We start from the raw sequence: 26,192 nt of genomic DNA on the forward strand, positions 1-26,192 counted from the left end.
ATGGGATTCAAAATCTTAGTTGTTTCCTTGGTTTTAAAATCCATTCAGTGGGCAATAGCCCAGAGAGAAGTTCAGCAAAAGTGGATGAAGCCAGATGATTTTTATGAAACAGTTCGTAGAAAATCAAGCTACTTATCAGATATTGATCACCCTGGAGTAGTTCATCAAAAATTTAGGCTCAATTCAATGGCAGTCAAACAGATAAATTCAATGAAAATGAGACTTCTGCCTAAAAGGAGGACACTGAAAAAAACAAGGGTATTATCTACAGTACCATTCTTCAATTATCAGTCCTTTTTTTCCAGGTGCAAGCATCTTTTGGCACCTGCTACTGTCAAAAGCAGAGACATAAGGGAGGACTTTGCTTGATCTTTGCTTTGGTCTCTAGAACAAAGACCACATACCACTAAGAGTTGTATCCAAACGTGGCATGGACTTTTCTCAGGCTGAAGCCTCACCACTACATTGCTATATATCAAACTGGACTCTATAACACCAAAATTGCCTTCCCACCCACTATAGCAGTGGAGTGAATTAAAAAAAAAAAATCATAATTTGCTAATGACTTTAATGCCAGAACCAGCATTAATCACAACACACAGTACTTAAAAGACATGATTTTCTCTGTTTAACAAGCTGATGTGGATGTTCATTTTGTATGGATTCGTATTTTCTGATTATTTAACTGTTAGCCAGTTACCAAAACTTCTTTATATCTCCTTCTGATGGCATTGGTCAAAATATACTTTAACAGAGTTTATATGATAGAGGTAATGAACAGCTTTTAAATTGCTTCTTTCGTTCCACTGCAGTTCGCAAAGCCTGAAGAATTAAATGTTTATTATTCAGGATGTTGTAGTTGCACAAGTTCAGCAGCTTGTTGAAATTTTCTTCAGTATATGTAAGTAGACCGGTGCCACATGGAGCAGCACAATTGGACACATCTACTCCCCCCTGCTCCATTTCTGTGGGACTGCGCTCCACATCTGAAGTAAAAACATAGCAAAATTCATCATAACAACATTACTGAGGTAGGAGACTCATACCAGGCAACAGAGAATAACAGTAGCAGCCCCAAGAAGCTTAATTCTCTCAGGAAGATGAGTGAAGATTTAGTTATGATATAGACACTAAACCTGCCACACTACTAAAATTCAGTAATTTAGCACAATTGCAGCTGATACAGAATTGACTGGCAGAACAATTTTGTCATGGAAAATGCTTTCTTCTCAAAAATAAAGTTTTCCTTGAGAATATTCCAGTTTTTCAGATTCAGGATTTTTAACTTTTCCATTGGGTAAATTGAGATGATGGCTCCTATCTACCAGCTGGTGAAGAATGACATCAGAAAGCTCCTGGAAGGTGGAAAGCTCAGGTGGCTGAGATTTCCAGGACCCTAAATAGATGCCACAGGACAAAAGAAAAGGATAATGGAACTACATGAGGTCTTGCCAATAAGCCAGTACCTAGGGGGTTGTTCAGTTTTTGAGTAAGTTTTCCTGGTTCATACTAAACTGGGAACAAGAAAATGGGAGTGCAGTCATGCAAAAGTATCTATAAATTCAAACTGAATTTATCAAGTAATTTTTCCTGGAGGAAAAACACAGTCACAATTTATTCTACTGCTGAACTGAAAAAATAACCTGGCAACTTTTGAAAAAAGTCATAGAAAACAAAGCAGCTTGTAGTCTTCACAAATCCTTAATTTTCTTATACATTGTCTGCGCTTTCTATTTTAAGATTTTTCGATTTCATTTAAACAAAGAAACGAGAAAATACTAGCTTTGTTAACAATGTAAATGCAATACCTCATTATAAAAGACTGTTGAGTGCTAGTATAAGCTACCAGTGAATGCAACTTATCAGCTGCCTGATTATCAAAGGAAAGGAAATGGTCCAGACTCCAGATGAGTTTTATATCTAGCTATATAGCTATTCATGCTTTTAATTTTGAAATCCTTCAGTTCAATCCCTGATTAGCTAGCCAAAATGACATCCGACACAGCAGGACTATGAATATGGAGACTTAGCCAACTGAGAAGCTTGCTGGTCTCTCATTTGAGAAGAGAGATGCATTTAGTGGATAAACTAGATGAGACAATCTCAAAAAATGATTAATGCTCTTAACTTACTAGGTGCCTTGTATTTTTGGAAGGTGTCACACACCAGTGGGAAACAGACCAAGACGGGTGCCTCTGAGTTGTCCTCAAACAGGTAGAACTCTTTCAGGTGTTCCCGGTCACCCTCGCTCAGCTCTGTCCAGGAGAAACGGGATTCCTTGCTCCGAGCAGTACTCTGAGAATAGGTCCAGCGGCTGGGTCATCGAAGAACAGAGCTGCAACGCAAAGAGAGGTTGAAAGAAAGCTACCAAAGCCTATTACTGATATTTTGTTGCATTAGGCAGATGTGTGATTGTTTTACATGTTTTGCAAATATAAATAATTATCCCCTGGAACAAGTCGGCCCCCTTGATTTTAAAACTTCCTGGGTGCAGGACTGATGGTTTATTTTCTAACACTGTATATTTTTAAGTCAAGATTACCGTATTCTAAAAACTATATGAAATTCAGGACATTTTTGTAGATTAGTGGGCACAGCAGAAGATTTGGATCATGAAATTTTAGTTAAATGCAGTTTCTCACAGACCACATATTCTTGAGTGTTTGTATCCAGTGCAGCTAGAAATCAATGTTTTGATACCCTGCAGCAAACAAATGACACTATTTTCAATCTTATAGCCCCCTCAATGTTTCTTCAAACATGGCAAAACAATAAACCTGACTGAGGCTTATGTAAGCATCAAGAGTCAAATGTAAAAGAAAGGCAACTCCAAGTTTTCATTCAAAAAATAGCAAAATTATGTACTAACTAATTATATTTTTTAAACACATTTAATGAAGTATTAAAGGAACTTGGATATCACAGTGACAAAGCTCCACAGATACGCAGAATAGGTAAACTTGTGTGTGTGTCCATTTGTGTGTGTGTCCCAAAAAGCTGTAGAAAATAGCCCTGACAATGAAAACAAGATTTTGCTTATAATGTTGCATAGCATCGCTAATGTGATCAATTAAAAAAAAAAAAAAAAAAAAAAAAGCAGACCATTTTCTGAAAAAGTGAAATGTGATAAGTCAGCTGCTGGAGTCATAGAGATAAAGAATCACTACTTCAAAACATCACCAGGGTCTGTGATGCCCCGCTGTAATTCAAATGCAGAATGACATCCACTTTCCTCTCAGGCCTCAAAATGGGCAGACAGCTGATATTGATGAAGAAAGCTGTATCTACCAGCTTGAGGTAGTCATCCATTTCATTCAGTTGGCTGGGAGAAGAATCGAGTACTGTGTATGAAACTCAAAGAATTTATATCATTAATTAATTACTGCAGGAGCAAGTCCATTTCTTTTCAAATGACCATAACAAAGGAAGAAAGTAAAGGCAGTCCATATTTTCTGTATTAGTCTTTTTATGCCTCTATAGCTCAGCCCTGAGATCAGTACAAGGGAGCAACTTTGAGGCTTATCTTCACCCAAAGTGACAATTTAAGCTGGTGTAAATCTGTGTGGCTAGTTATTTCAGCTCCAGTGGAACCTGTGGGCTCTTTCGTGAGTTTTCCTGGGAAGAACAGAGTTGAAGCAAGCCTGCAATTGCTTCTTCAAGACAAAAACAAGACCAGAAGTAAATTGTCCAGGACTCAACAAACCAACTCCACAGACAGCTTCCCAGCATGAGCAATTACATAACTGGTTGTAACAGTATCAGTCAAAATTTGCCTTAATACTAAATCTTATCTGATACTTGGTCTCAGCTTGTATCAGCCCTCAAATCACCTTCAAAGATACATCTGAAAAGAGGTCTCCTTACCTTTCCACATGCAGAAACTATCATTTTCCAAGTATTTATTACGTAGTTGCAAGCCCTTGAGAAAATTATGATAATTTGAAACCACTGGCCTCCCTGTCATCAAGTCTCAAAGAGTATTGGAAAGGCAGCCTTTGGGAATGGACAAGCAAGTCTTCTGCTCGTGAGACCTTTTGGGCAGAGAAGGTTGCTCATCTGAGGAGAGGATGAGAAGAGGGTTTGTATCTGCAGCTGTTTAGAGCATCTCTCCGATACTAAGAATGATGAAGAGTGAATCTGAATTTCTGATTGTCTCACATCAAGGATATCTCTGAGCACTTTAACAACTGGTAAGTAAAACAAGTACTAATTAACAAGTTCAGCAAATCCCAAAAGAACAGGCTCAAAATCGTGAACAGCTAATGGACAGAGCAGGTATATTCCAGCAGCATACGACTCCAATGAAAAACTGAAAAGTTTCACTCTGTGCCCAGCAGACTGCCACAGCTTATCGAGCACGTGGGGAAAGGTGAGCTCATGGAAGGCCCCATCTGCTCTGGAGACGGCACCCACAAGCAGGAGGAGCAGAGGCTGGGCAGCTGAACCACCCTGCCCTGCCTGCAAGTGGGTGCTTATGCCGTTGTGCAGACTGCGCTTGGCAGGTGTCGGGGGGCTCGGTCTCACAGCAGCATCCCGTTGCTCCCCACCTGGCCTCTCACTCCCTATAGGGCTCCTGGTAACCCTCTTGCCACAAGCAAAACACCCCAGGGATTTTGTACAGTAAGCAGCACCTTTTTTTCTCCTGCTTTTCCTTCACTCCCAAAGGCTTGGCCAGACCCAGAACCAGACACAAAATCAAATGCCCCCAAAATGGCAGGCTTCACATTTCAGAAAGGCATGAAGGTAATGCAGATGCAAGCAAAAAGTAATCCAAATAACTAACCAATGTCATACTCAATGCCTTGGCTCCACCTGTGCCAGAAGTCCTCTGAATGACCTGAGAGGTAGACAGCATCCATAAAACTCTGGAAAAATATATTACTCCATGTGCCTGGAAAGTTATAAAAAAAAAAAAAAAACCACAACACTCCTCTACTTAATACTACTATGCATTTTTAGAGCACAGCTCTGGAGCCATACTTGGTCAGCCTTACTCAGTCTCTGCAGTTGTTTAAATGAGCACTGGTTTTTTTACGCATAACTTCATACTCATCCAGTTTTATCCTAACTTCCCAATTATGATATTTTATGAATTGGAGTATGAATACCAAATGCTATGCCATTCCACATAATGTCTGGATTATGATTAGGCCATTTTAAAAAACAGGGGTGTTTATAAAAGTCAGCTGCCGATTTTAAATACTTCAAAAGGTAGTTCTAACAAGTGTGTTCTGTTTTAGTCTAATTTAAGAACTAGCAAATTAATTGTATCTGCCCATGGAATTTGCCTCCTCTACAATTCATTTTGCCACTTTAGGATATTTCATTTGAGATTTAAATTGAATCATATATGTTATCTGGTACTAGTGTTTCTACTTGCAGACAAGTAGTTACTAAAAGATGACTCTGTGTAGCTAACTACATGTTTATAAGGTTGACAGTTTTCTGGGATAATAAATCACCTTCCAAGAAGCAGATCTGGGATTCTGGGATCTTCTTCATCAGGCTACCCATGAAGAACTCACTACCAAAATCCTCTGAATGAACAAAGGCTCCATATTTCAGGAAACCCACCTCGTATGGTGTGAATTCCACCCACTCTGCAAATAAGGCATCAAGAAGAAGGACTTATTGCAGCTACCTGAGCACAAGTGAAAGGACCAGTAATCAGAAAATCGAAAGCTAGAGGAATAAGAATTGCGGCTTCAGTATGCTGGTGACAAACCATCACATTTTGAAAAGAGTAAGTGCCCTTCAATATATTGTGTGTCAAAAAGCTAAATACACCTCCTGCACTAGCACTGAGAAAATCCATTCAGCTTGGGGCTCAGGTCCAGTTTGGCAGTAAGAAGGAAAAACTGAGGCTGAAAGTCCACTGATGGTTAAGGCCCTACTCAAGCTGTGGTATTGTTAATTCCCCAGAGTCAGCAACGACACCAGCTACTGTTCAGGCTCAGACTCTGGCAACTGTTGCCTTGTGAATCTCAAAAGACTCAGATGTACTGAGCAACACCTTCCCAAATCTTGGCTGAACACACTGGACTGCAAGTTGTGTCTGGAAGCGGATGACCAGATTCAGTTCTGTTTTGGCCAGATAACACAATGGAAATGGTCAACAGCTGGTGCTGCTGCTCAGGGCACTCCTCAAATCTATCTCTGGGTGCTTGGAGCTGCTGCCTGGCATCACCCTCTGCCCTTCCCTTTCTCCCTGCTCCTTGCCCCCCCCTTCATCCCGCTTTTCAAGGCTTGCTTGGACTACTGATGCCTTGGCAACAACCCAAACAGCGGAAAGAGGCCAGGAGGTGCAGGTGGAGAGGAGGAAGAAAGAGTAGCAGCAGTGGTTCTCAAGGCTGCAAGCAGCAGGCCTCTCCACTCCTCGCAGGGCAGTATCTTTGCACAGGAATGTCTCTCACAATATTTGGACACTTATTTTTCCTCCAAGTCAGAACCCAGTTGTGAAGATAGAGAAAAAAGAAAGTAATTAATTAAAAGAAAGCTTTTAAAAAAGCTTATGATATTTAAGAAGCTTAGATACTTAAAAGAAGCATTTGGCATTCACCCAGTCCTAAAAAGAAACTTCTTAGATGTATAAAAATGTGCATAAAAATCATTACCTTTAAAATCCAGAGTGCTAAAGTCATCCTTGACATTGAGGGACAGGTATATGGGCAGTGGATTCTGCCCCTGATTCAGTGCCAGTTGCTGATCAGAGAGTTTATGAGTATTTTCCTGTTTATGATGAACAAAAGTCATCAAAAAACATGAACATGATGCATGGACTTCATAAGGCATCTAAGCATGGACTGCTTTAATGAAATGTCTGCTATATCTCGGAAGATTTTGTTCCATGTACTTCAGTTGTTTGACCGCATGAATATGTACGTGTTCACCTGCCTGGGACACTCCAGAACCTTGCCAAAGTGTCCTCACTGATGCTTCCAGGGTTTTGTTTTGGAACGGGGGACCAAAGGGGAATGCAGGCAACTCATTTCTGCAGCCACTGTAAATAGGTAATTTAAGGTAAGGCCCTAGGTAATTTAAGGAAAGAGAAAGCTACTTGGCTTCCTTGGAGATGCTGCAGAGCAAAGTCAACCAAGGCCCATTTAAATAATGTTTTATTGTTTGCTGGTATGGCTATATATCACTATGCCTGATCTTAGCTATATCAGAGCCCTCTCTCCTCTGTCTTTTGCTAGAATGGACATTTGATCTGAAATTGAAGATGGAAAATCAGTTTCATTAATGCCCTGACTTTTCACATGCTCAGACATTTCCCCAAGATGCTTCCATTTAGTCTTAACATGTTAACTTTTTTCTATAAAGTCAAAGAAAGACCCCTAAGAAGTTTTGGATACAGCTAGAACATCCTTAACAAAGTATGCTGCATGTTATTTTTTAATACATATATACATACATATATGCATTTGTGTGTATATGTGTGTGTGTGTACATATATGTATATACACACATACATGTACATATATATACACACACACACATATATATGTATATGCATCTCCAGTCAACCTAAAACAAATGCTTTAGTTCAAAATCCTGTGTTAGTATCAGTTGGTCCTTTCCTCTTGGGGTATATCTGAATCCAGAATTTTAGACATGAAAAATTAGAATTTCTCTGAAATAAGGGATGTATATGTAATACCTCATTATGTAACATAGAGTCAATGAAGAGTCCCCACAGATCTGTAAAAGACACCTTGTGCCCCCTTGCTTTCTTTCACAAATCTCCTTTTCATAGTACTTCAGATGATCCAGTGAGAAACAGTGCAGCTTGCTTTTGATCACGTCGCTGGATATCATCAATTGACCCTTTGAGATCCCTTTGTGACCAATTTGCATCTTCATACAACTTTGCCATGGTCCTAATAAAAAATAAAAAAGATCTGTGGTTCAGGACTGGGGTTTATGAAAATTCATGGGCTTATATGACACATTTAATGTTAAATAGTTTTGCTTCAAATTACATGAGGCTCTCCCCCTCCAACTTTCACCTTGGGAGAGCAGTTCAAAGCTCCAATCAGAATTTAGATTATACAATGATATTTTCCTGCATGAAAACATTCAAAAATCTTGTTTCTTCTCAGAAGCAAAAAAAAAAAAAGCAATAAAGTGCTACCCAAAACTTAGCACAAGTTTTTTTTTTTTATTAAAATTACCCTTCGATTGTCCTGCTTCAAGCTGTAGATTTTGTCTGAAGGTGGTTCATTAAAAAACACATTTTTTCCCCCATTCTCTGTGCCAGGCACTGATTTTATGACAGAAACAAATACAGCCCCCAGGAGAATGTAAAACATATGGCACATTAGAAAGGCATGTAACCAAGCCACAAAATAACTACAGATGGGTTTGCCACCTATACATAATTGCAGGGCAATATTGATAAACCATCCAGGCTTGTCATTCTCTTCTTTCCCTTCCTATAAACACTTCAGTGCAATCACAGTAATACTTGCAGCAGCTCTCACTCAATTCATCTCTAGCGACAGGAGGAGATGTGCAAAGCCTATGGCACCAAGTGGTCCCATGAAATGGGTGGCAGGCAGAGCTCCAAAAGGGAGCTGTGGAAGGAGTCTGTCAGCACCAAGCTGAGTGAGATCCCTCAGCCAGGCAGTACCTTTCACCAGCTCTGCTCTGCTAGCATGAACAGCAGACACAAGCCCAACTTTCCTTACCATGTTGTGGCAGATAAACCGCTGAGGTATGAGACACAGTCCAACACACCCAACTCCTGGAGAGCCAAAAAACTGCCAAACATAGCCGTCATGGACCATACTCCCCCTGCTGTGGTCACAATTGCCACCACCGGCACCTGTTCAGCATGCAAGGGTAGAGTTGTTCATTAACAGAGGAAATAAGTGATTGGCACTCAGAAAAAGTAGCATTAAACCCTGATTCAGGTAGGTTTGGACTCAGTTCACCCCATTTATGCCAGCACTTAAGCATGTGTTTGAGTTGCATGAATTTTGGTGATATTTAGCTTACAACGAAAGCATCATTCTGATCAGTGGTGCTCTGCTCAGTCAGGATCTGCAAGTATGGCTCTTTGCTCATGAGTCTTTGAAGTGACCAACCCCATTCTGCACTGTTTTCTTCACTGACAGAGCACAAGAATTACATGTGCAGCACTCTAGATATGCTATTTTAGATCAAAGAAATATGGATAAGTATAGCATAATTTGGTTTTGGAATCACAGAGAATCTTGTCTGGGTATTTCTTCTTTTCCATGACTCTTTCCCTCAAAACACATTTTAAAATCCCAGGTATTACTGAGGACAGACTAACAGACCAAAGGCTGCCTGGATCATTTTTAATTCTTCTTTAAAATTTACATACAGCATTTGCCATTCTCCAGGCAGGTGGTGTGCCTGGAGGCACCATGCAGGTGGAGTGCCTGTCCTCTCCTTGACATTAGTGCTTTACATGACTTAGTCTCAACTTTCCTCACATATGTGGCAATTCTGTTATCCATCCTCTCTTTGCCCCATAGTTAGCATAGTCCTTAAAAACTGACACAATGTATTTCTTCAGTTTTAGGGATATATCATGCCATTACCTTTAATCTCAGCCTCACTGTGTTTCACCATCTCTCCTTGCTTTGGGGTTTGTTGTTGATTTGGGTTTTTTGTTTTTTTTTTTTTAATTCATGTGACCCCATAACCCTTTTTTCTTATTCTGAGGATCCATCTCAGATTCACTTGTAGCAATTCCCAGTTTATGCCTGTGCTTTCTGACCTTCATATTGTCAGTCTTTTTCATTCCTCCCTTTACTCCCAGTGACTCTTTTCCAGCTAACTTTGGAGCCTGTTCCTCCATTCCAGTACAAGTTTTAGAACTTTTTATTTAGTCAGAGATGAAAAAATAAAGTCCTAACTTACTCGGTATCGTAAGTCCATGAGTACTTGACTTAGCTGACTTAACTGCCTAGGTTTCTGAGCATTAACGATTCCTCACCACAAGCCTTCCTGTGACGAGAGCACCCAGAAAGCCCCAAGACCAGCCCTTCCATTAAGGGCGCCCTGTGGCTGCTTTGCCACAGTGAGTCAGTGGTGTTTCACCTCCTTCACACTGCAGCAGCCCCTGTGGATACCGCGCTCCCACTATACTCATGTCCTGCAGGCAGGCTGCTTTAACCCACACCAAAGTGAGGGCAGAGGTTGGCAGAGAATGAGAGCTGTAACAGACCTCGTGAGAGCTCCTCTTCCACCCTCTGTGCCAGAAATTCTAGGATATAGTCTGGGGACAAGCGAGAATCTGGTCTGTATACTTTAGTCGAAAAGATGTAGAAGAGATATATGGGCAGACATGCAAGTACCTCACACCCACTTCATTCAAAGCAAGACAGAATATTTCAAGTGCCAAAGGCTGTCCCACACACCTCGTCCTCCCACAGGTCTTCATCTAGCTGAAGAACTTCTTTCAGAGCAGCAGCAACCACTTTCTTCCTTTTACAGATAAAACCCTTCTCCTCTGCACATAAATCAAACCCCAAGCGCAAATCTAAGTTCTTACATCTAGAGCATAGGGCCAGAACACAAGATAAACATTATCTGTAAGCCATTTCTAGAGCTATTGCTTGAGACATCAGGCAAGCTCAGCAATAATAATAAACCAGTTTCTAGAAAGGCTACTTCCGTACACACGATGATCTCACTGCGCAAATGAGAACGAGTGTGTGTGGCTATCACAGATCCTGAATTTCTACCTTCCTGCAGAGATATCAGAAATGTGTCCTGAACTATTCCATGCAGTCATTAGGAAATGCAGTGAATCAAAGTCTCAGCTGTTGTAAAACAAGAAATATTAATTAAATTCAAACTGCATCATACTGAGCCCTCAAATCAGGTTACCTCTTAGCAATATCTTCCTATGCAAGTGTTTCCTGAACAGCAGAGTGGGCCAAAGCAATTACTGAAACTTCAGCACAATCCAGTTCTCTACAGGGAACTTGACTTGCAAATACTTGAGTCAGAAAATGTCTCTTAAATGTTTGCCTTCATATTTGTACATGATTACAAGCTTCCTGTGCATCATTAATTTCAAAACCTTTATTTCCCAGGGCTACTGTTCTGGGGCGGGGGGTGTTCAGCCAAGAGGTTCCTTCATCTGTTCCATGATCCTCAGTAATTACTCAGTAAAAACTGACCTTTACCATTTCCGCCTGTAATTACTGCTTGCAATGTAGCCAACTAATCAGTAGGGGGTAATGTTGCCCTTCAGAAAAATCACTGCTTATCAGCCCACCAGTGAATTACTCACTGTCCTACTGTTTCATTGAAAATGACCTGCAGAGGACTGATAAATGAATAATGATGTTAAAAAACATGTTACAAATGCATTACGCACAAATCTATATGTATTATAGACAAAGGTTACCTACCACACAGCAATTCTTAGGCATCAATATTGGGAAGTATTGAGATTGGTTATATCTCATCATTACCTACCACCTATCCTATGCTGAACTAACAACCAGCTCAAAAACATATCAATCATCTATTAACTCTTCCTCATATTTTAATCTTGTTAAATCAGTTATAACCTTTATTCCATCATCTTGCAATAACGAACTAGTTTAAGTTGTAGCTCCCCTTTATCTTCAGGGCATACTAAGAAAGGATAAGAGCTGGCCTAAGTAATCATTCAAAATAAAAGATTTACCCATCTTCTTCCCTCACATGCACATCATAAGATTCACCCTGAAAATCAAGAGTGAAAACATCATAAATTTTAAATGGAGCTGAAAGTTTGTAAAGGTTATTTTTTACAGTATTAGCAATTATTCAGATTTATATATATAGTGATATATCTTTGGTCTATTCTCATGCTTTTTGCACACAATAATCACTACATTTGCTTTTAAAATATATCTTAGAGAAATTAGCGATTCTGAATGCCTTACTCTTTCCTTGAATACTGGTTATGTTTTCAAATCTCAGCAGAACTAAGCATACTCAGCTAGCACATTTTTTAATAAGAAACCAGGTACCACATAGATATAGCTTACATTTAAATAATTCCAAAGGCTGTCAAAGGTTACTCACTCTTGCTAATGTTACTCTCTCTCGCAAGTCCAGAGAATTCAGAGGCACAGCCAGGGGACTACTTACGCTCCTTTCCCTTTTATCTGAGCTATGCCGAATCAAAGTGAAAAAAAGACTTATAAGAAGAAAATGGTTTACAGCGCATAGGTACAAATCTACCAGACAAAGGCCAATTCATGATGCTTACCACACGTTACTTTAGCTGTTATCACTGTCCAGAAGCAAAGACATACACCACAGAAAAAACTCTCTCTTGGCAGCGTCATCTCCAGGCTGGGTTGACTGTGCTTTACATAGTGGAACAGGGCTGTGTCGCTGCCTCTCCAGCTGGAGCCAGGACCTAAGGAAACATCTTGCCTTCCTTCATAGGATCCTTTCACTGTGAAAGTGAAATCTCTCCCTAAAAACAAGAGGCAAAGCACAGAAAAATCTTAACTGTATCTGACACTGAAAAATAACAACGAAAAATGCCCTGAGCATATTTCAGCCTTAATGCAGTCAGCATGAATTTAGACCAGGACTTCTGCTTCCCAGTGTAAATGCAGATGCAGTCTGAATAAAGACCAAGACAGAGAGCATGTGCCAGACCAGTGGATGCCATTGAAAACTTATAACCCTTGAGTTCCCACCATAGTCTTTCAATCCTGATAGCTGTCTCTCTTCTTTTACTTTGTTCTCAATGCAGGTATTTATGTTCTGTCACATTGCAGTCAAATTTCAGAGTTTTCCTCAGTGTATCTGCATAGTTTCCCTTAAGCCTCATAATCAGGCCACCTACAGAGGATTTTCACTAGCAGCAAGTAGGTAATTCAGGAAATCCCTCAAATCCCAAGCAGCCCTGATACCTCTATGAAGAAAATAAAATGGATCACATATGTTCTAGATTCAGCTGTATCTTCCATAGCATAAAAAGTAGTGACAAATCATTTAAATCAATAACCTCACTTGTGAAAAGTTTCTTCGTTTTTATTGCATCCACCTGTACTTCCAAAAGGGAAACTTCTCGAGACTGGAAGACAGAAGCAATAAAATCATTGGTCACTGCTCCCAGGAAAGTTCAGGATCCTCACGGAGGATCTAGAGGTCCTGTGGATGCACCAGACTTGGCCATGATGTCCTGTGAACATGAGGTAAATCGGAGAGGCTGATTCTCAGCTTCCATAAAGCTGGAAGCACTACTGTGGTCAATGGAGCTAGGATAGCTGAGGATATGACCTTTAACACTTAAATATAATTAAATCCCCAACAGTTAACAGAAGGATTTTTTTCCCCTTCTAGACCATACTTTAACCTCCATCTACAATAGAGTGAGCTGAGGGATGCTTACGAGCTCTGTGGAACAACTGTACAGATGGGCCTGTATTTTAAAACTTCTGAGCTGAAACTGAAACTTCTCAAGAGCAGTGATGCACAAAGGAGGAAAAAGTAGCGCAGGGGCATTATACAGCACTTCGGAGATGATGGGAAAAGAGCGTTCAGCTCCAAGACTGATATTCCTGCTTTTCCCAGCAATAAACTTGCAGTGGCACTAGATCTACTCACTTCTGAGTTTCCTTGTTTTCCTTTTTTACTGGCATTTTATCAGTGGCAGCTCACTGGCACCATGGCAGAGCACTGACCCAAGACTCTCCCAGCACCACATGTACACAAGCATGACCAAGTTCAAAGGTTTAAAGTCACACTTGTGCCTCATCTGAAAAGGAATAAAGGCTATGCCTAAGGGACACCTACACTTCTTCTAATTATATCCTTCAGTCCTTCTGCATCGTCAGAACACAAGCAAAAGAAATAAAATGATTACCACTAATACGCCATTAGTAATGATGTTTTCAGATACATCTGCACTGAAAAGCAAGAAAAAAAGGCTTAATTAAAGGGTTGGTACGTGATCAATTATCTTTTCAATGTGAATCATTTGCTTGATATTTAACCTCTCTGAGCTCAGTTTTTCCACATGCTGAGTGCCATCAGCACTTCCATCTTTCGCCTCAGTCTTGTGCTCACTGCCACATAACAGTCCCACAGCTGCTAGAGATGTTCCCTCCTCCTCACCCCCCCCCAATCAGCATCATGTCTCCTAAGGCTGAGTTACAAAAGGAACATCCACCTGCAGCTATAAATAGTAACAGGAACTGGAACTGTTAAAGTAACTGCAATAGTAACTTCCATCTCAAGAAGGGAATTCACCAGATTCAGGATGGAAAAGCAACAAGGGGAAGAGGAAGGGACAGGGTATCTCAGGCTAGGTATATGGAGCCACTTCCCTAATGCTGCATTATCATTCTCTAAAATGGCAACTTTTCTGATGACAAATTCTGGAACATTTAGGCTTTACTCACATGTTTTCCAGTAGAAATTCCACTTCCAGCTGTTCCCGATTCTGAAAATTAGATTTTTTAAGAAAATGAACAGATAAGCTTTTTGCCTTTGATGGAACTCCAATGATTTTTTTTATAACCCTCTCCCACAGGATTTTACTATTCCCACTTCCTTTGTGACATAATCTAAAATGAACAGAGCCTTTTTAAGCCACCCTTTTGTGTAATGCCTCTCCATTGCCCTATCATTTACAAACAGTCAGCTGTCACCCCAAGGAGTAGAGGAAAATGAGTATCATGGCAGAAGGGGCAAAGCCCTGCTGTTCATATATTGTGGAGACAAGACACAGGACAATAAACGCAGAGGAAGGGAGAGATAAACAGGTGGACAGAGGAACATGCTTGAGAGAAAAAACAGGAACCAGGTGGTGAGTATATCTGGGTTAAAGCAGAAGAAGAATTTGTAGAGTATGGGGACCAAACATGAAACAAGGGGTGGGAGAAAAGATTGAGCTGGGAGAGGAAAATTGCCAGGGAGAAGGGAAGAAGAGAGGATGAGAAGACTGAAATTGCAAAGGGGGAGTGGGGGGGGTGAGGGAAAGAGTGCACAAGGGCCAAATCAGGATGAAACAAGGAGAAAGAATAAGAACACCAAACAAGAGGAGAAGACAGGAGTAACACATCAATAACATACGAGAGGCAATGAATAACTCTCTGAATTACTTTACTGCAGACATTTCCTGGGTCCTGGGTTCCTGCATGGAACACAGACAGTTCAGGAAATACCATACACAAAACCGTGTATCATGGATATCTTCTATATTACCCACAGGGAGGAAAACAGTATTTAGTGGAAGATATAAATCTTTTTCCAACAAGCTCCATGTGGAAAACTTTTTCATTCATATCCAGAAGAGACTAACCTTTACAGACAAACATCCTTTCAGTCTGGCTGTACAGCATATTTTAACTTTGGAAGAGATTGTGAAAACTGGGCCAAATCTGATAATGTAATTGCTAAGGAAAAGCCATCACTACAGTAAAGTTGAAAGTGAGTATTTTCATGTTTACTAGCTCATTTCAATAAGTGCAAAATCTTAGGTGACTTCTTTGAGAACTGGACCTGTGGCATATAAGCAAGCAGCTGGTTGTTCTGCCTGTTTGTTTTTCCCAAAGTTTCTATTTTATGAGAAAAAGAGCAGTGGCCACCATTTGTGCTCCCTTTGCACAGAACTTTGAGGGATGGATTTTAGAAGCAGTTGCCTTACACAGATACAAGGCAAATTTCATCAAGTGTCAGATCCTGATAAATCTGTACTATCCAGGCTCATTGATCTGTTCCAGCTTTATCCAAACAGCAGCAGAAAATGTTTAGAAGACGCTGGCTTATAACATCTGCCACATGGTGCCTATCTTATGTTCCCATCCTTCTTATCCTGGTGTACACACACACACACACACCCCAATTATTTTTCTAAAAAGTTCCATTCAAATTTTTGTGGGTGAAAGACCTGGAGCAAGGTAATGGAAAGACTTGTTAGACCACATAGTGAGCAACAGGCACAGTAGAAAGCAACCTGACATTACCCATTCCCCCTCCTCAACCCTCTTTTTGAGATACCTTAGCAGATGAAACAAATCATTATGGACAAAGGTAGTAACACTGTCTATTATTAAGGTTGTCCAGCACAGGTTAAGTCAATTTTGCACACACCAAGCTCAGAGCAAACTCATGGCTTGATTCATACTTCAAACTCTCTCAGTCGCATGATGCCTCTCTCAGAAAGGCCATAGTCAGCTGGAACAGGAATACTGAAAACCTTAGTAAAGGAAGTGATTAGCTTTCTAGGAGAGTAATTAGTAGACACACTCTTTCCAAAGCAATGGAAATATAAAGAACAGGCAAGAGCATTTTCCAGACAACCTATCTGACATAGTGGTTTAGAAAGAAACTGAACATATGCAATTCCTAAGAACTGTAAATTCAAACCCTAAGCAGAATTATGAAAAAGCTCTGAAGTCATCTTACTATATGCAGCCTTTAAGTAGAAAAGGTGTCACATTTTGAAGAAAGTAATCTGAGTACATATTTTGCTTTTTTAAATGACAAGCCTCCTCTGTGATTTCACCACCTGTGCTTTCAACAACTTCACCCCCTCCAAAACATTTCATAACAAGCTCTTTATCCCCTTTAATATAACCAAACACACAATATTCTTTGAATCACGTGCAGCAAATAAAACTCCCAGGTCACACACTGACCTACAAGAAAAGAATAAAATACTGAGTAGATTAATTCACCAAGCACTATCCATTCTGTGTAATGAGTGAGACTCAGCTCCTCTGAATAAGCAATATATAATCATGTAATAAAAGATCGTAAACCAACTTGCTGAGTTTTTTTTTTTGTTTTTTTTTTTTTTTAATAAAACACTGTCTTTTACCAGAAGGAAAAAAATGGATTTTCATGAGAAAATATAAATGTTTACCCCACACAATACTTCAAAGCACAGGATAGAATTTATGGTGAAGCTGAGAGATGGCAACCCTAAGTAGCTACTAGCTAATGGGTAGGGCAGCACCTGGAAACAGCTGCAAGTTTGTTCCCATCCCTGTTCTATCATTCTCCTGACAGAGATGAGAGCTCTGACCATCAGCTTCCTCATTTTTTCCTCCCTCTCACTTTTTTTTGTTTTTCCTTCTCTCAAAAGAAATTCCATAATGGTCACTTTGTTTTTCTCATGTGGAGCAGAAACATTTTTGAAATTTCATAAAAAACAGAACAGGAAATCCATTTTGCACCTAACTCTAATCACAATAGAGGGGTGACTATTTCTGGCATCTCCTAAGTTCTAACCATTTAACTTTGTAGCTTTATTAAGGTTATTCTAATATAGTCTTAGTGTACGAGTACTGTAATGTTTAATATAGGTACTACCTGTGGAGAAAATTCTGATCAGTAGTATTATTTTATATATCTACCTAATTTTCCTTGTCTTTTCATTTCTTACCTCTAGATTCAATTCAAAATTCAGGTGAACTTTTTCTCCCGGCTGGATTTTAGCTACATCAAAGCAGTCAAAAGTTGGTCATTTGGTATGAAAGTATCTTCATCACAGACTGTCAGCTCCAGGATATTCTGAGAAGAGAGGCAGAAAAGGATGTAAATGCCATAATCTGGGACTAAAGAGCCCCAAAGGAAGGGGCTATGAATTAGTTCATATGCAGCCCACATGTCACTCAATGCAGGCAGACAGCAGTGCAGTTACCCAGATGACTTCAGCAGGCCTTAGTTCAGGTTAAGTACTCCCCTGTGGTTCAGACTACAAAGCCAGGTACTGATCTAGAAGAGTAAGTTGTCAGAAGATTTGATAGTGAGTAAGAGTTCAAAAAAAAAAAAAAAAAAAAGCGTAACAGGCATGATGGTAACATGCATTTGATAAAGTAGAGATTACACATTCTGTTCATCAAGAACCTTTGACTGTGTATTCAAAACTGCTACCTTGAGAAATTTCAGCATATATGTAGAAAGTAACAGTAGAGGTCAAACTTTTAGACGAATGGAAGGTAGAACACATCAACTTAAGCCTCTTCTACCAAGATTTAAATTACCGTGATTTCCCTTGCATTTGCTCTGGGCTCAGATTATCCCCACAGTAGGGCAAGAACACACGGTACTGTTAAGCTGTGGGAAGCCGACTACTGCGCCCAGATCTTGTATCATTCGTGCTCTGCCTCTAATCTATTTCTGCTAACATTACAGACATTTTAGAAGTTTCTTACCACTGCTCTGAGACAGGAAAAAAAAGCACTCTACTCTCCTCCAAGTGAGCCATAATCCTTCTAAACTCACACTCATTCAATGCATGGGATGAGTATTATTCAACTAGAAGTCAGTAGCAGATGTAAGGTTTGATTTCTTATAGCCTATTGGATTTTTGAAAATCTGTCCATTTACTGATAGAATGGTTGATATTAAAAAAGTTTTTAATCAGCATTAAGTTGTGCTTGCCTTTAAAATTCATTAATGGCTTCAACTGTTCATCTATAAAGCAGGTAAAGCGTGGCAATAAACAGCAATAACACCTTCAAGCTTGCATATAAGAGGATATTACTAATCCTTTAAATAATTTGTAAGGGCTCCCATGCAATTCATGGGGTTCTAGTGCTTAGAAGGTGACAGACAGGGCAACAGAGAAGCCTTAGCAAGGCTCACAAGTTTACTTACTGGTAGGAAAGAGTTGTGCCTGTGCTGTTTGTTCCCATCCTTGGCTTTGTCTAAAGCGTTTACTCAACTTTTTATAATTAAAAGATTACTTTTTTTTTTAAATAATTAAAGGATGACCTGCACTTTTTTGAAAAAAATCCATAGACCTTCTTATGCAGCATTGTCAAAGTTGTTGTCATTTGCCACCAAACACTAAAGAAATGTTAAGGTAAATTTTAATGGGCATTTATTCCTTTTGTTTCCCCTTATTTTATAGATTTGCTTGCTTGTACATAAGACAGCATGTGTGTTGGAGGCATTTGTTCAACTTCTGGAGAATATCATTTTCTAACAGCTCATGGATTAATAGCAATTACACATGAAGAAGCACTAGTCTGAGAAAGGAAACAAGCTTTTGTTGGTAGGAAACAAAGCTTGCCTCCTTTACAGGCTTTCAGATAGCCAAGGAAACTCTCAGATTTAAGCTACGGGCGAAACTCTGGCCCCTTTGATGTCAATTGTCAAACAACATTAATGGGGTCAGGATTTCACCTACCGTTTTGAAAGAAAACCCACCAGTCACTATACACAGTTGTAACAACATCACCACCAGCCAAATACCTTCTAAGGCACAGAAGTCATCCCCTGTTCCAGCCAATCATACTTGTACCAGGAGGCTGCAATTCACTCATGCCCTTTTCGATATCACCTGTATCTTCCCTTAACCATCCTATTCTTCATCAAGCCTTAGGCCCACGTAAAGTGTCTGCTGTGGAAAGTCTTCTCATTTCTTCCTACCTCTCTCAGCATACGCAAAAAAGAAAATCACATGTACCTGCTTCTGAAGACTGGTCTGTACTTCACTGAGGTTAGCTGAGCCCAAGCAGAGTGGAGTAGGTCAAACTCAGGAGCATTTGACTTACCCACTCCAGACTGCTAATGAACTCAAACCTGCTTTTTTAACTTTAATCAGATCAGCCTGATAGAGGCGAAAACATCTTTTATCTTTTAACCCCACTCTCTAGGGATAATGTGGCAGATAACAGGAGGTTTGTACCCCTCTGCTGCAACAGCTGTTGGCCAGCTCTATCTGTCCCTCTTTTGACAGGACCCCTGTTGCTCTCAAACTTCACAGCTGGGCTTTGAGACTCATTCATTGGCCTGCACTAAAATTTCTTTTGCCAATGTGAACTGTATGCCCTACATTATCATGGGATGCCTTGTTTGGGGGCAATGGGGGAAAAGAAGAGTTTTCACCTTGAAAAAAGCCAATGAAAAAAGTTTCATACATTTGTGGTTTGTAAAAAAATGGTAAGGATTTCTTACAGATCCTCCCAAAAGATGACAGTTTATCCAAAATCACTACACAAACAGCTTTGGAGTCCCAAGAAACACCAAGTCCAATACTCACCAGGAGAATTTTAGTACTGCTCACAGCTCAAGATGGCTGCTGTCCTAGGCTGCTGCCAAGGAAATCTAGCTCTACTTTCCCCAGTGATCCCTCTGGAAAATTCCAGTCTTCTATGGCTACAAAGGGTCACAAGTTTGGGGTCAAGGGAAACGGATGGGGTGGGTTGCAAATAAAGGGAGAAGTGGATGCTCTAAGGTTTTTAATCAATGTATGGTACAGCAGGTATTACCTTGCTAATTTGTAACTAGGTATTGCTAACCTGCCAGTCTCCACTGGGTGAGATTCTGGGAGGTTAGAGGCCCAGCAAATGCCATGATGGACGGCTAAATGAGGGTAATGCTCAACCTCATCCGCACGGTGGAGAGGTGGAGGGACCATGCAGGACTGCAGGAGGGACGATGCTGGAGATCTGTAATGCCCGCTCCCCACTGCTCATGCACCATGCTCTCTGGCTGCACTGCACCACAGCTGGTAAATTGTTTCTGGGGAAACATACAGAAATCTTTTAGGCAGGCGCTGGAATCTGCTAGTAGCAAAATATTCAGCCTACCGAGCAAAAACCAAGCCTTTCAACCACCCACCAAGCCAGGGTGGAGGAAGGTCAGAGCAACCCCACCACATTAGTGCTTCCAAAGAGTCGGGTGTTCAGTAGCTAAACATCCCCACCATCAGCACAGCTCTATTTGCACACTCTTGTTAGAGCGCAGTTTGCACCACAAGCACTGAGTGTGGAACACAGCATGTGAAGCTTCAACTTTTTAACACAGGGGTAGATCTTACCTTAACTGCACTTCGTATAATGAAGTGGAAAGTCTCATTCCAGACAGGGTTTTTGCAGTTGCGTACACTTCTTGTCTGGGCTTCCTGAAATGAAGCTGTTGGCAGCCATAGCTTCACACAGCAATCAGTTTGACTCGCTGTATTAACAAAAAGATGTGTAATTATCATGGCAGTAGGTTTTTATTATTTCTTTCATCCAATCGGAGGAAAAAAGAATCTCCAAATTGTACTGAATATTTCATTAGACAAAGAAAAATTCTGGATTTAGAGTTATTTAACCTCTCTTCTTAAATTTAAGTCAGGTTCAAACGAAAATCAATTTTAACCCCAAAATACTACTCTTTAACAAAAGTCAAAATAGTCAGTTTCATCAGTGTTGAACTGAACCATTCTGACTATTCTGATCTTTTACCTCTATTTTCAACTATTTGCTAAATTTCAAATTCATATATGATTTCACTCTGAAATTTCACTTAAAAAAAAAAAAAAAAAGAAATATTTAGTTTTGGGAGGTTTGGGGGCCTGACTGTAATTGTAATGGACCAGTCATCCAGAGCCAAATAGCAACAGAGACAAATACAGCAGTATAGAACACAGCCACTGATTTTTTCCTAATATCTTTCACAAATATGCTGTTTTCAGATAGAAAATGCACAGGCTCTGGATAAATGGGCATTGAAGAATTAGGGAATGGGAAATATGAAACAGCCAGTGAAGGGAAGGATGACTTGTTTCCCTATATGGAATTTGGTGATTTCTATTTTAAATTGTTTTCTAAATCAGAATAACTGAGCCTAAATGATTAAGGGAAAAAAAAAAGAACACAGATAAAACTTCTGCAGCCTAAAAACCTGAGACACTACTGTAAGCCAAGCAGCAGTTACATAACAGCATTGGGTTCAGGTGACAGCGGTCTTTTTAATAAGCAATGAAGATGCTAGCAGTTTCAGAGTGAGAAGGGAATGAATTGTGCTGAGAATACCAGTGACACTTACACAGGTCTGCTTTACAGACATTTCTCATCCTTATAATTTTTACAGTGAGCCAGCATAAGTGAGGCACTTCTGCCTGCAGAACAATGAGGAAAAAAAGCTTAACTGTTAGCAAAGGACTAGAATATAACTAACACTATCTTATAGCACAGGAAAGAGGAAGACAAATATTTTTTAAAAAGTAATCATGGGCTATTCTCATATTAATGTAGTGAATATGTTTCCATTTTAATTATCTTTAATTATCAGGTTCCAGATTTCCGTTTCTTAAGTTTTAATGCACTTTTCCAGGGAGTAGTAGGAAATATCACAACAATAGCTTTCACAAAAAAAGACATTAAATAATTGCCCCTATGAAATCCAGCTACCTTCAAACTACAGGGTTTGCTCTTTAACTTTCAGTGTGACTGAGCACGGCAGATTACAATGCAGCACTTTCCACCACACTGCCCTGGGGACCATGAGATGTCCTCCCTCCTCAAGCAGCGACTGCTGCTGCCCACAGCTGCTACTGCACATCGCTGCAGAACAGGATAGATATCCTCCTTTCCATAATGCCCCAGCCAAGATATTATCACTGCTGCCAGCTAATCCGGCTACATGACGTCATTCGTAACATCATTCACAATACCAAAATACAAGACCCTTAAAAAAAAGGGGGTGGGGGGAAGGTCTAAGAGTGAACGGCCCAATGTGGGACTCCAGAGCTCTTCCAATGCAGCCCTGAGCACTACAATTACACCACCAGGAGGAAGGCTGAAATCTGGGGCCTGCGGGAAGTCATTCCTCCATTTTACAGATATGGACCATCTAGCTATATGGCAGCTCTAGTGTTTCAGTTCAAATTTGAGATGATGTAATGAAGAAGAGGCTGTATTTCTTCAGTTCTGCGCAACATTTGAGGTAACAATGAGCCTGTCGTGCATAGATAAGGTCCACATTAATTGAAATGCAACCAGATTACCAGAAAATTCAAAATTGATACATAAACTAAGTGTTGAAGGAAGACCAGCAAGACCTGCAGAAGGTGTAAGTCACAACAACTCTAAATAGTTCAAGAAAATGGCAGGTTGCAAATACAAAGTAGATTCCAAAGTTGATAGGACAAGAGCAGAGAGAGAAATACTATAAAATAACCTAGGTGCTAGATTATGCAATTAAAGACAAAGAGGCAAGAATAAAAACTGCAATTACCTGTGAACATGCACAAAAAGCTCAGAAGCATGAAGAGGTGAATTAAAATGCCTTGGCTTATCCAGGACTTCTGTATCATAAATTGTTATAGATTTATGGTCAAATGAAAAAAATACACAATCTTATTGCTTTGCCAAGGAAAAGCACTGAAGTATAGCAATGTGCTGACAACCCACAGTGTCGGGCACTACAAGGGAATGGCTTGAAGGTTGCACAATCTTCTCTTTTTTTTTTTTTTCTCCCCCCCTCCCCCCCTCCTCCCACTCCCCGTCACAGCTACACACAACCCTATACTCAATCAGAGGAAAAACAAGACAATTTTGAAGAACACCAGAAGTAAAATCCTGCAGCTCCATCTAGTAGCTCCATCCAGTAGCTCCATTAATTAAATTTAAAAGGGCAATTAAATCTTCAAAGTATCGTGATTTCTGAGAAATTGTTTCCTTGGGACTTCCTTGTGTATCTCTCCCTTTTGACATGTCAGTCTCTTGACAAGACCAGATTAACCATTTAAAAAGCAGTAAGTCACCAGGCTAAATGTTATTTAGACCCACGGGAAAAATTCTCAACCCAAGAGTTTTCTCTCAGAAAATGACATTTCAACAAAAGCAGCAGGTTTGGAAGAAACCCATCAATCTCAGCAGAGTTTTTTGTAGCAATGATTCTGAACTGGAGATGGACAGAATGGCAGGAATAGATGCTCAAGAGAATTAATGAAAAATTTTCAACACAAATACAGAGGATTCACTTTTCAGACGGCTTTAGTAGCATTCATATCCAATAGTTTGGAGAAAGTTTATTCATGAAATGGCTGAGGCACTAAGAAAACATGCAAACACAAAAGCAACTACTGTTCCATATGACTAAAGGTAGCGAGTGCTCTGCTCTCACAAATGCAGCAAACACAGTAAGCCTCATACTTCTACACTAAATGCTGAGAATTATAACTGCATTACAGCAGGATGGCAAGAGGGAGGAAAAAATGAAATCAATAAGTACAGCTAGGGATCAGATTCAGGAAACTCAGGAAAAAAGATGGTAAAAATGTTATTTTATTACAGCTCATTTATTAACATTTAAACCAATGATCACTCAGAAAAAGGAGTAAGGTGTTACATATTCAGCATGTAGCATGTTCAGTACCTTTCAAAACCTTTCAACAGTTCCTTTTCATAAAAATTACAGTTCAGAATTATTTTAAGGGAGAGACACTGAATAATACATTTTATCCACTGATCCGTCTCCATAAAGCCAAGGAAAAACAATTTCAAGGCTGAGCCTTGGGTGTTATGAGGTATGATTAAGGTCATGTAGTGAGGTCACTGTAAATTCAGGACTAAAATCCATCTCTCCTGGTTCCTTGCCCAGCATCTTAACCACAAGTTCATCTTCTTCCTCACCCTCCCAACCCCCAAGTCATAGTGAATGCTTTCCACTCTAGAGAACATGTTCACAGAAGAAACAAATATTCCCTTAACTAATTGTTAAAAATAACAACTCTCATAACTTTCAAGCTTAGGGAGAAATGAGAAAGGCTGATGAAGACTCCAGGTAGCACAGCTATTGCTCATGTCCTGGCAGCCACCCCCATGCAACCCAGATGCTGTCCTCTAGGTAGTACCTTGTCTACAGTGCTGTGTGGTCTTCCATGATTCCTCCTCCTGACTCTGGTCTTCCCATGCAGATTTGTTTGCATGAACCAACCCTGGGGAAGAGGAACCAAGAGAGGGGCCAGTGATGAAGCCTACAACTCAACAATTCTTCATTTTCAGTTTTCATTTGAATTCAACATGGCAATAATAAAGGGCCCTATTATTTGTCCATGGCGAGACTGGATGCATCTCCCAATCTCACCAAGGCCATCTATGTGCTATTCGTACTAACAAATCTGTGTGCTACAGACTCCTTTGACATTTAAAGAGCAAAATTTCCCAAACCTTCCCTTTTGGTGAACCTCAACCAAAATAGCCAGGCAGATCCGCCCACCCTGCTGTTGATTTTCTCTTACCAAAGGTGAATAGGCTGATGATCCCATTGGTATCTCTGTTTTCATAAAAGGCAAAGCTATAACGACCCAGTCTGTATGCCTCTCAGTTGGCAGGTGTTCCTTGAACACACTACTTCCCAATCAACCTAGGCAGGTGACAGAGTGGTATAAATTGACTCAGCTTCACCTCTCACTGATTTCAAAAGCACAAATAATGTGCTTGTTCTGTGCCATGTGCCATGATTTCTTTTACAGCTGCAGTGATTTAGGGGAAAGGAGGAGACAGATCAAACATTTTTATCTTAGGCAAACCCCAAAGGGGTAAGGAGAACTATCCTGGTAGAAGCAGATCCTGGAGAGAACATAAAAAGGACTGCATTATAACAAGCTTACTGGCATTAGAGGGCACATGATTCAATGACCGAGAATGTCTCTTCTAGCTGTATGAACGCGTATGAAGTCTCCACGTGTGAGTGAGAGAGATAAAGAACAGTAATACGTCAGTAACCAGCTTCTAAAATGAGTCACAAAACAGAAGTTGCTCTTTTAGCAGCTACTTCTATGTTTAAAGATACAGTCCATTAAAATAGCTATTCATCACTGTCAGGTTTGAGTAACCCCATACAATAGTTAAAGGAATATGTTTGGACCCTCATGTGAGCTGGAGATGGGCTAAAACAGCAGTGCAGCTACAGCCGTCTAACACGACTATGGCCCCTGCAGCCCCCAAAATTCATACCTGTGTTCTGGCAGCCCCACGTAAATTGATTTGACAGACAGAAAACTGCAATGGTTTTCACTGTAACTTCTCTGTAAATTACACCCACAAAACGGAGGCCAACTCTCATGTATAACTGCAAACTGTTAAATAAAACACTTCACACCGTCTCACTTATTTTTGTTGTTATATAAGGAATATTATGGGCAAAGCAAACTCAGAAGAAACTTTTCTTATTGAAACATAGTTCAGCGAAAGTGCTACTTTAAGTTAAATTATTAGAAACTCATATGAGTTTTAACACAAATAATTATGTATGAAAAATCTTTCAGAATAAAACTTTTCAATTAAAATTGCCAAGACTGACTGACTTATTTTAGAACAGTTTCACATTACTTTTTCCATAATAGCACCCGATACACGATAACAAACAGAAGTACCTAGTATTATCGCTAACATACTAAAATATGGCTGAAGTCAACTATTATTATTTTTAAATCACTAAAACCAGCTATTTAATAGTGA

General features: G+C 40.0%; 1 pseudogene; it reads right to left on the reverse strand.

The window, feature by feature from the left end:
* Positions 1–747: 747 nt before the first annotated feature.
* On the reverse strand, positions 748–24,997 carry LOC106498105 (cytosolic phospholipase A2 epsilon-like; annotated as a pseudogene).
* Between the last annotated feature and the right edge of the window lie 1,195 nt (positions 24,998–26,192).

This window comes from Apteryx mantelli, chromosome 4 (genome assembly GCF_036417845.1).
Source record: "Apteryx mantelli isolate bAptMan1 chromosome 4, bAptMan1.hap1, whole genome shotgun sequence".
In the NCBI taxonomy this organism is placed as follows: Eukaryota; Metazoa; Chordata; class Aves; order Apterygiformes; family Apterygidae; genus Apteryx; species Apteryx mantelli.